This window comes from Trachypithecus francoisi, unplaced genomic scaffold (assembly GCF_009764315.1).
Source record: "Trachypithecus francoisi isolate TF-2019V2 unplaced genomic scaffold, Tfra_2.0 Contig01155, whole genome shotgun sequence".
Classification (NCBI taxonomy): domain Eukaryota; kingdom Metazoa; phylum Chordata; class Mammalia; order Primates; family Cercopithecidae; genus Trachypithecus; species Trachypithecus francoisi.
Window position 1 is genome coordinate 2,999 of NW_022681186.1, and position 6,848 is coordinate 9,846.

Below are 6,848 nucleotides of genomic sequence, written 5' to 3' on the forward strand. Positions count from 1 at the left end.
GAAGTCAAGTAATGTAATGCTTCCAGCTTTGTTCTTTTTGCTTAGGATTGCTTTGGCTATTTGGGCTCTTTTTTGATTCCATGTAAATTTTAGAATAGTTTTTGCTGTGAAAAATGATGGTAGTAATTTGATAGGAATAGCAATGAATCGTAGATTGCTTTGGGCAGTATGGCCATTTTAACGATATTGATCCTTTCATTCCATGAGCGTGGCATGCTTTTTCATTTAGCAAACCTTTTTTAGATCAAATGATCAAACGATGTATTATATAAATATTTACAGATGGGCAAATAAAACCCTCACTAAAATGATAAGGTCATTATCTCTGCTATTTCTTTGAAAAAAAAAAAAGAAAGAAAGATATTGAATGGCAACTGTAGGTGTTAGGCAACCAGTATCATGTTTCTGGGACACCAACTGACTTAAAGAAGTAGATGACATTTTCAAAGATTAATGAATCATTAACGTGCCTATATAGCACAGATTAGCAATTAGTGTATTCAGACTCCAGTTGCATCTACTTCTCTTTTGAGACAGGGTCTCACTCTGTTGCCCAGGCAGGAGTGTAGTGGCATGATCATGGCTCACAAAACCTCAGCCTCCCAGTCTCCAGTGATCGTCCCGCCTCAGCCTCCTAAGTAGCTGGGACTACAGGTCCAGAGACCAAAATGTCTGACGGCCTAAAATGAGGCTGCAATATCACTTACAGTTCATGTCTTAACTCAAGTAAATTTCAGAAAGGGGTCAAACCTTAAAGATAAATGTAAGCTGGGGTAGAGGCACAAGTCTGTAGTCCCAGCTACTCAGGTGGCTGAGGCGGGAGGATCCCTTGAGCTCAGGAGTTTAAGACCAGCCTGGCCACCAACAGGCCTGGCTAATTAAAAATATATATATTTGTAGAGATGGAATCTTAAGTTGCCCAGGCTGGTGCATTTCCATTTTCACATAAAGACTGAGGACTTTATAAAAGGAAGAGCATTTGTAAGGGAATCTGATCTGGAAGTCAGAAGACTCAAGTTCCATGAACAGTTTGTTTATTCTCCCCATTCTTTCCAAAGATATCTAATATTATGCTGCTCCATTTGTTTTTAACAGTGTGACTTTGGGAAAAAATTTATACATCTTAGGTTTTCTATCTGTAAAATAAAAATCATAGTTATTTGTTTTCTTCCTAAAAATATTGTAAATTCAACAAAAATTCCTAGTAGACTCACTTGCATGCAATGTGATTTGTTAGTTTTTGTTGTTTTGTTTGCTTGTTGTTGTAACCATACAGCCAACCTTCATGCTCTTCTCCCTTCTCATGCTTTACTATTGCCCTCTCCACAGGGCTTGACTCTGATTAAAGAAAAACAGACACCAGTTGAATTGTTATGGAATAGAGGAGCTGTGGGAAAGAAACAGGTGGAAGAGTCATGGGGTTAAAAGTCAGGGCCAGGAGAAGACAGGTCAGAGGATGGCATTTTGACCCTTTATAAAGACTTGTGTGGCTAATTTATGGAAATTTATGGAAACACTCAACTAGAAACTTGTATCATTTACTAGGCTGGCACCATCTCCCTCAGTTCCCATCATGCTTGCTACAAGGAATTTTTGCTAGATAGAAAAAGCAAAAAGCAAATTACGAAATTACAAATCACAGATGATCTACAACAGATTGATTTTAGTGAATTACATGACTTCAAGGTGTCATCACTTAAATACCATGATGAATGCTTTATATAACAAGGATCTCACTCTCCCTGCCACTCAGTATCCCTGTCGCCACCGCATCTGCTCAGGAGGCCGCATTCCACTTCCTGGCCCATCACAGAGTCTGGTGCCCTCCATTGGTGAAGCTGCCTCTTTCCTGGTCTGGGCTTTGGAGTGGAAGACTTGTGCACCTGTCATGAGCACTCAAGCCATGAGCAGCAGGTCTGAGCAGAAGGCAGATGGCCCTTCTCAACCAGGTTGGAGATTTAACTTGTAATAATTTCATGTCAGGCAGTGCATCCTATCCTCAGTGGAAATATTTCTCATCTCTCCAGGAGCCTGGCCAGGTAATAAAGCCCTGGGAGGCAATGATCAAATTATCTAGAGACCCTCAGAGTGGAACCGTAATCACTGCTGATTTTCCTACCATCTCCTATCCCAGATGAAACTGTGTGATTGTGAAACAGCACAAAGTCTAGGCGCCTTGGGAGCAGTTTTCGTTTTTCCAAGGTCAGCACAGGGTCAGCAGAAATGACCAGGAGATATGCAGTGAAGGGACCAGATGCTAGGGAACACATATCTTTGATGAATGTCTACCCAGCATCAGTGTCATCACATAGGAAGGGCATAGGCCTGGGAAGAAATTCAGTGATTCAGCCCCAGATGGAGGCCTTTCTCTGTCCTAGGCCTCCAGAAGGCAAGATTTGTCCTGTTGAGTCTCCAGAGGAGTTGGTAGGAAAGTGTGAATGGCTGTGTTGAACTTGCACCCAGAGCAACCTCCCCTGATCAACAGAGGGTGAACTAATTGAATTACACTTGAATTTCTTAGGAGAACAGGTCACAAATGGCAAATAGTGATCCAGAGGCTGAAGTGTCCGACGGTCTAAAGTGAGCCTGCCATGTCACTTAGGGTACATGCCTTAACGCAAATAAATTTCAAAAAGGGTCAAACCCTTGTTTAAAGATAAATGTAAGTGTGGAGGCACATGTCTATAGTCCCAGCTACTCAGGAGGCAGAAGTGGCAGGATCACTTGAGCTCAGGAGTTCAAGACCAGCCTGGGCAACATAGGAAGATCCCATCTCAATTTGTAAAAAGAAAAAAATAGATCAACTTAAGTATATTAGAATTTTAAAGAGGGCATTTGAGCAAACAGAGTTTCATGGATCAGGCAGCTCCAAAGTGGAAGTGATTGGAGGATCCACTAGAGGTGCTTGTAGGGAAGGTTTTATAGGGTGAATGTAGAAGCAGACTAGAGAAATTATTTGATTGGCAAAAATTTGGGCAATTGCATTATTTGAACTATCCTGGTGGAAGATTTCTCATCACAAAGCTAATACTCAGCTGGTCACTTGTGACGGGTGAAGCTTGGTTCATTTTCTCTATGTAGGATCCCAGGCCATAGGAGCTATCTCAGCCTAATACTCTCCCATTAAGTTATTTTACACCTTCTCTCTGTGTCAGGGTAAGTGGGGGTCTTCCCCACGAGTCTTACCACCCTATTTCCCTCAGCAAAGTGAAACTCTCCCTTTTGCCTCTGTAGGCAATCTTCTGAACAAGTTTTTCCTAATAATCTTATTTCATCTTATTTTATCTTATCCTCTTCTCTGTACTTTGTTTACATGCTTCTGGAACATTTGTGTGTCTTGCACGTATTCCCTGCATTATTTAGGCAATCCTAAAAAGACTTCTAGGATGGATTGGTAAAGAACTGCTGACATATCGAACCCTCTCTCTTTGTACCTGAAACTTTCATAATTACCTTAGTTCTCCAGGCCAATTTTGCAATTATCTTTGTTCTCCGCTTCAAAATACATTTACCTCTGAAAGAAGTTGAACACATAAAAGGGACATTGTCCAGTGGTACATATGAGGCAGGAGACATGATATACTTAAAATTATAAACTAAAAGTTTTCTGACACCAAAAGCATGGGCAACACTTGAATTTCATAGGAGAGCAGATCACAAGTGGCAAATGGTGGTCCAGACATCAAATTGTCCAACGGTCTAAAATGAGCCTCCCATATCACTTACAGTACATGCCTTAACACAAATAAATTTCAAAACGGGGTCAAACCCTTGTTTAAAAATAAATGTAAGCTGGTGTGGAGACACATGTGTGCAGTCCCAGCTACTCAGGAGACTTGAAAGTAAAGCCCATCCTCTGACCTGTCTTCTCCTGACCCTGGCTTTTAATCCATGACTCTTCCACCTGTTTCTTTCCCACAGTTCCTCTATTCCATAAAAATTCAACTGGTGTCTGTTTTTCTTTAATCAGAGCCAAGCCCTCTGGAGAGGGCAATAATAAAGCATGGGAAGGGAGAAGAGCATGAAGGTTGGCTGTATGGTTACAACAAAAAGCAAACAAACAACAATTTACTTGAAAGTAAATTGGACTTCATCAAAATTTAAAATTTTTGTGTAATCAAAGGCAACCTGCAGAATGGAAAAAAATATTTCAAATGATATCTTTGATAATGGATCAATATCCAGAATATAAAACATTCCTATAGCTCAGCAATAAGTAAACAACCCAACGAAAAAATAGGCAAAGGACTTACATAGACATTTTCCCAAAGAAGATATAGAAATGGCCATGAAACACGTGAAAGATGCTCAACATCACTGATTACTCAGGAAATGCAACTCAACACCACAATAAGGTACCACTTCATACCCATTCAGATGGCAATCATCAAAAATCCAGGAAATAGTAAGTGTTGGTGAGGATGTAGCCACTCAGAACTCTTGTGCATTGCTAGTGGACTCTACATTGCTATAGTCATGGTGGAAAAGAGTACAGTGGTTCCTAATTTTTTTTTTTAAAGTAAGGAACCTAGGCTGGGTGTGGTGGCTCATGCCTGTAATCCCAGCACTTTGGGAGGCTGAGGCGGGCAGATCACAAGGTCAGGATTTCGAGACCAGCCTTACCAACAAAGTGAAATCCCATCTTTACTCAAAATACAAAACTTAGCCAGGCGTTGAGGTGTGTGCCTGTAATCCTAGCTACTCAGGAGGCTGAGGTAGCAGAATCACTTGAACCTGGGAGGCGGAGGTCACAGTGAGCCGAGATCATGCCACTTCACTCTAGCCTGGGCAACAGAGAGAGACTCCATCTCAAAAATAAGTAAATAAATAAAAATGGAACCTAGAATTACCATATGAGCCAGCAAGTCAACTTCTGGGTTTAAACCCACAAGAGTTGAAAGCAGGGACTTCCACAAATATTTGCAAAGTTATGTGCATAGCAACATTATTCATGATAGCCAAAAGGTGGAAGCAGTCATTGACAGAGAAATAGATAAACAAAATGTGGTACAGACATACAGTGGGATATTACTTAGCCTTAAAAAGGGACATTCTGACGCATGCTACAACATGGGTGAACGTTGACATAATGCTAAGTCAAAGAAACGATACGAAAAGCTAATACTGCATGACTCCACTTATATGAGGTATCTAGAGTGTCATATTCATAGAAACCAAAAGTGGAAAAGTGGAATGATGGTTCCCAGGTACTTGGAGGAGAGAGTAATGATGGGATATTGTTAATGGGTACAGAGTTTCAGTTTTGGAAATTAAAAAGGAAAAAGCTCTAGAGATGGTGCCTGGTGGTGATGGTTGTACAATCAGGTGACTGTATTTAGTGACATTGAACTATGCACTTAAAAATGGTTAAAATGGAAATTTTACGTTACGTATATTTTGCCACAAGAAAAATTAAAATCTTTTTTAAAATCGAAAGCTTTACAATAATTAATTAAAATAAAAGTAATTAAATCTATTTTAAAATTAAAGCTAAAATGAATTCTCCCTCAATCCCAATAACTACTGCCAAAAGTGCTATTTCTGCTCTGATCTTTCCACCTACTGTCAATATCCATGTGTGACTTTTTGGTTAGTTCATAAAATAAACTTGAATGAACATTAGATATTTCTAATTCTGTTACTCTATCCACCAGCTACATTGTACATCTTACAACTTGTAGACCGCACCTGATACAGATGAATCACTTTTCTGCTCCCTCTCTCAATTTCCTCTAGTATCTGTGACTTATATACCACCTCCTGCTGCTGCTGCTCTAGGTCCAATCTCTGTGCAGTTGGCTGTGTTGGTATTGGTAACTCTTGACCTGGGTAAGCAAGAAACACAAAGAAATTGATATTTTCTCTTTGAAGATGACCCTGGAATAGTAGAATCTTTGGGTGATCCATCCATGTCCATTCATTCCTATTAACAATGTTATATATTTTCTGGCTTAGGACTTTAAAAAAGGAGAATTTTATTTTATTTTTTATTGTTATTTTATTTATTTTTTTTGAGACGGAGTCTCGCTGTATCACCCAGGCTGGAGTGCAGGTGTGCAATCTTGGCTCACTGCAACCTCCGCCTCCCAGGTTCAAGCAATTTTCCTGCCTCAGCCTCCAAAGTATCTGGGATTACAGGTGCATGCCACCATGCCTGGCTAATTTTTTAGTATTTTTAGTAGAGACGGGATTTCACCGTGTTAGCCAGGATGGTCTCGACCTCCTGACCTCATTATCCTCTTGCCTTGGCCTCCCAAAGTGCTGGGATTACAGGTGTGAGCCACCAAACCTTGCTTAAAGAAAGAGAATTTTATTAATTTATCAGCTGAATCACCATTTACAGGGGCTTATGAAGCATTTGCCATTGTTTGGGGTTGCAGTGACGTCAACTTCAATAAAACACTTGATGAAAAACTTTCACAAAACGTGGTCTCTGTCCAACAGCTTGGCTATGTGAGAATAGCTTTTATCACATGACAATTCTAAAAATAAAACCATTTTCAAGTTAAAGCTATCCTTCCAGTTGCTGTTTCAAACTTTATCCCAAGAACTGAGGTGCCATTCAGTAAAAGACAACTATAGGCTTCTCAGCAATAAGGCTAAGTACTTGTTTTATGTTTTCGGATGATGAATTTATTTCTTGTCTTTGAGTTTACAGTGACAGCTATAAAAGTAATTGTCAATAATATTAGTATAATTTAATTTCTAATAGAATGAGTGCTCTATGTATGTGTTATTTAGAGCTATGATATTCTTAATAATACCAGAATATATTTTGTGCTCTATGATGATGATATTAGTGAACTGTATTCTCAGCAGTATTTTGCAATGTTTCAGACTATTAATAC

General features: G+C 39.6%; 1 long non-coding RNA gene across 1 annotated transcript; it reads right to left on the reverse strand.

Annotated features, from left to right (window-relative positions):
* Window positions 1-318: 318 nt before the first annotated feature.
* LOC117091161 lies at window positions 319-6,021 on the reverse strand. Its single transcript, XR_004440286.1, has 4 exons — window positions 5,689-6,021; window positions 1,523-1,596; window positions 1,215-1,338; window positions 319-334 (listed from the first exon to the last, which is right to left on the reverse strand). It is a non-coding gene; the product is annotated as an uncharacterized LOC117091161 (long non-coding RNA).
* Window positions 6,022-6,848: the final 827 nt, after the last annotated feature.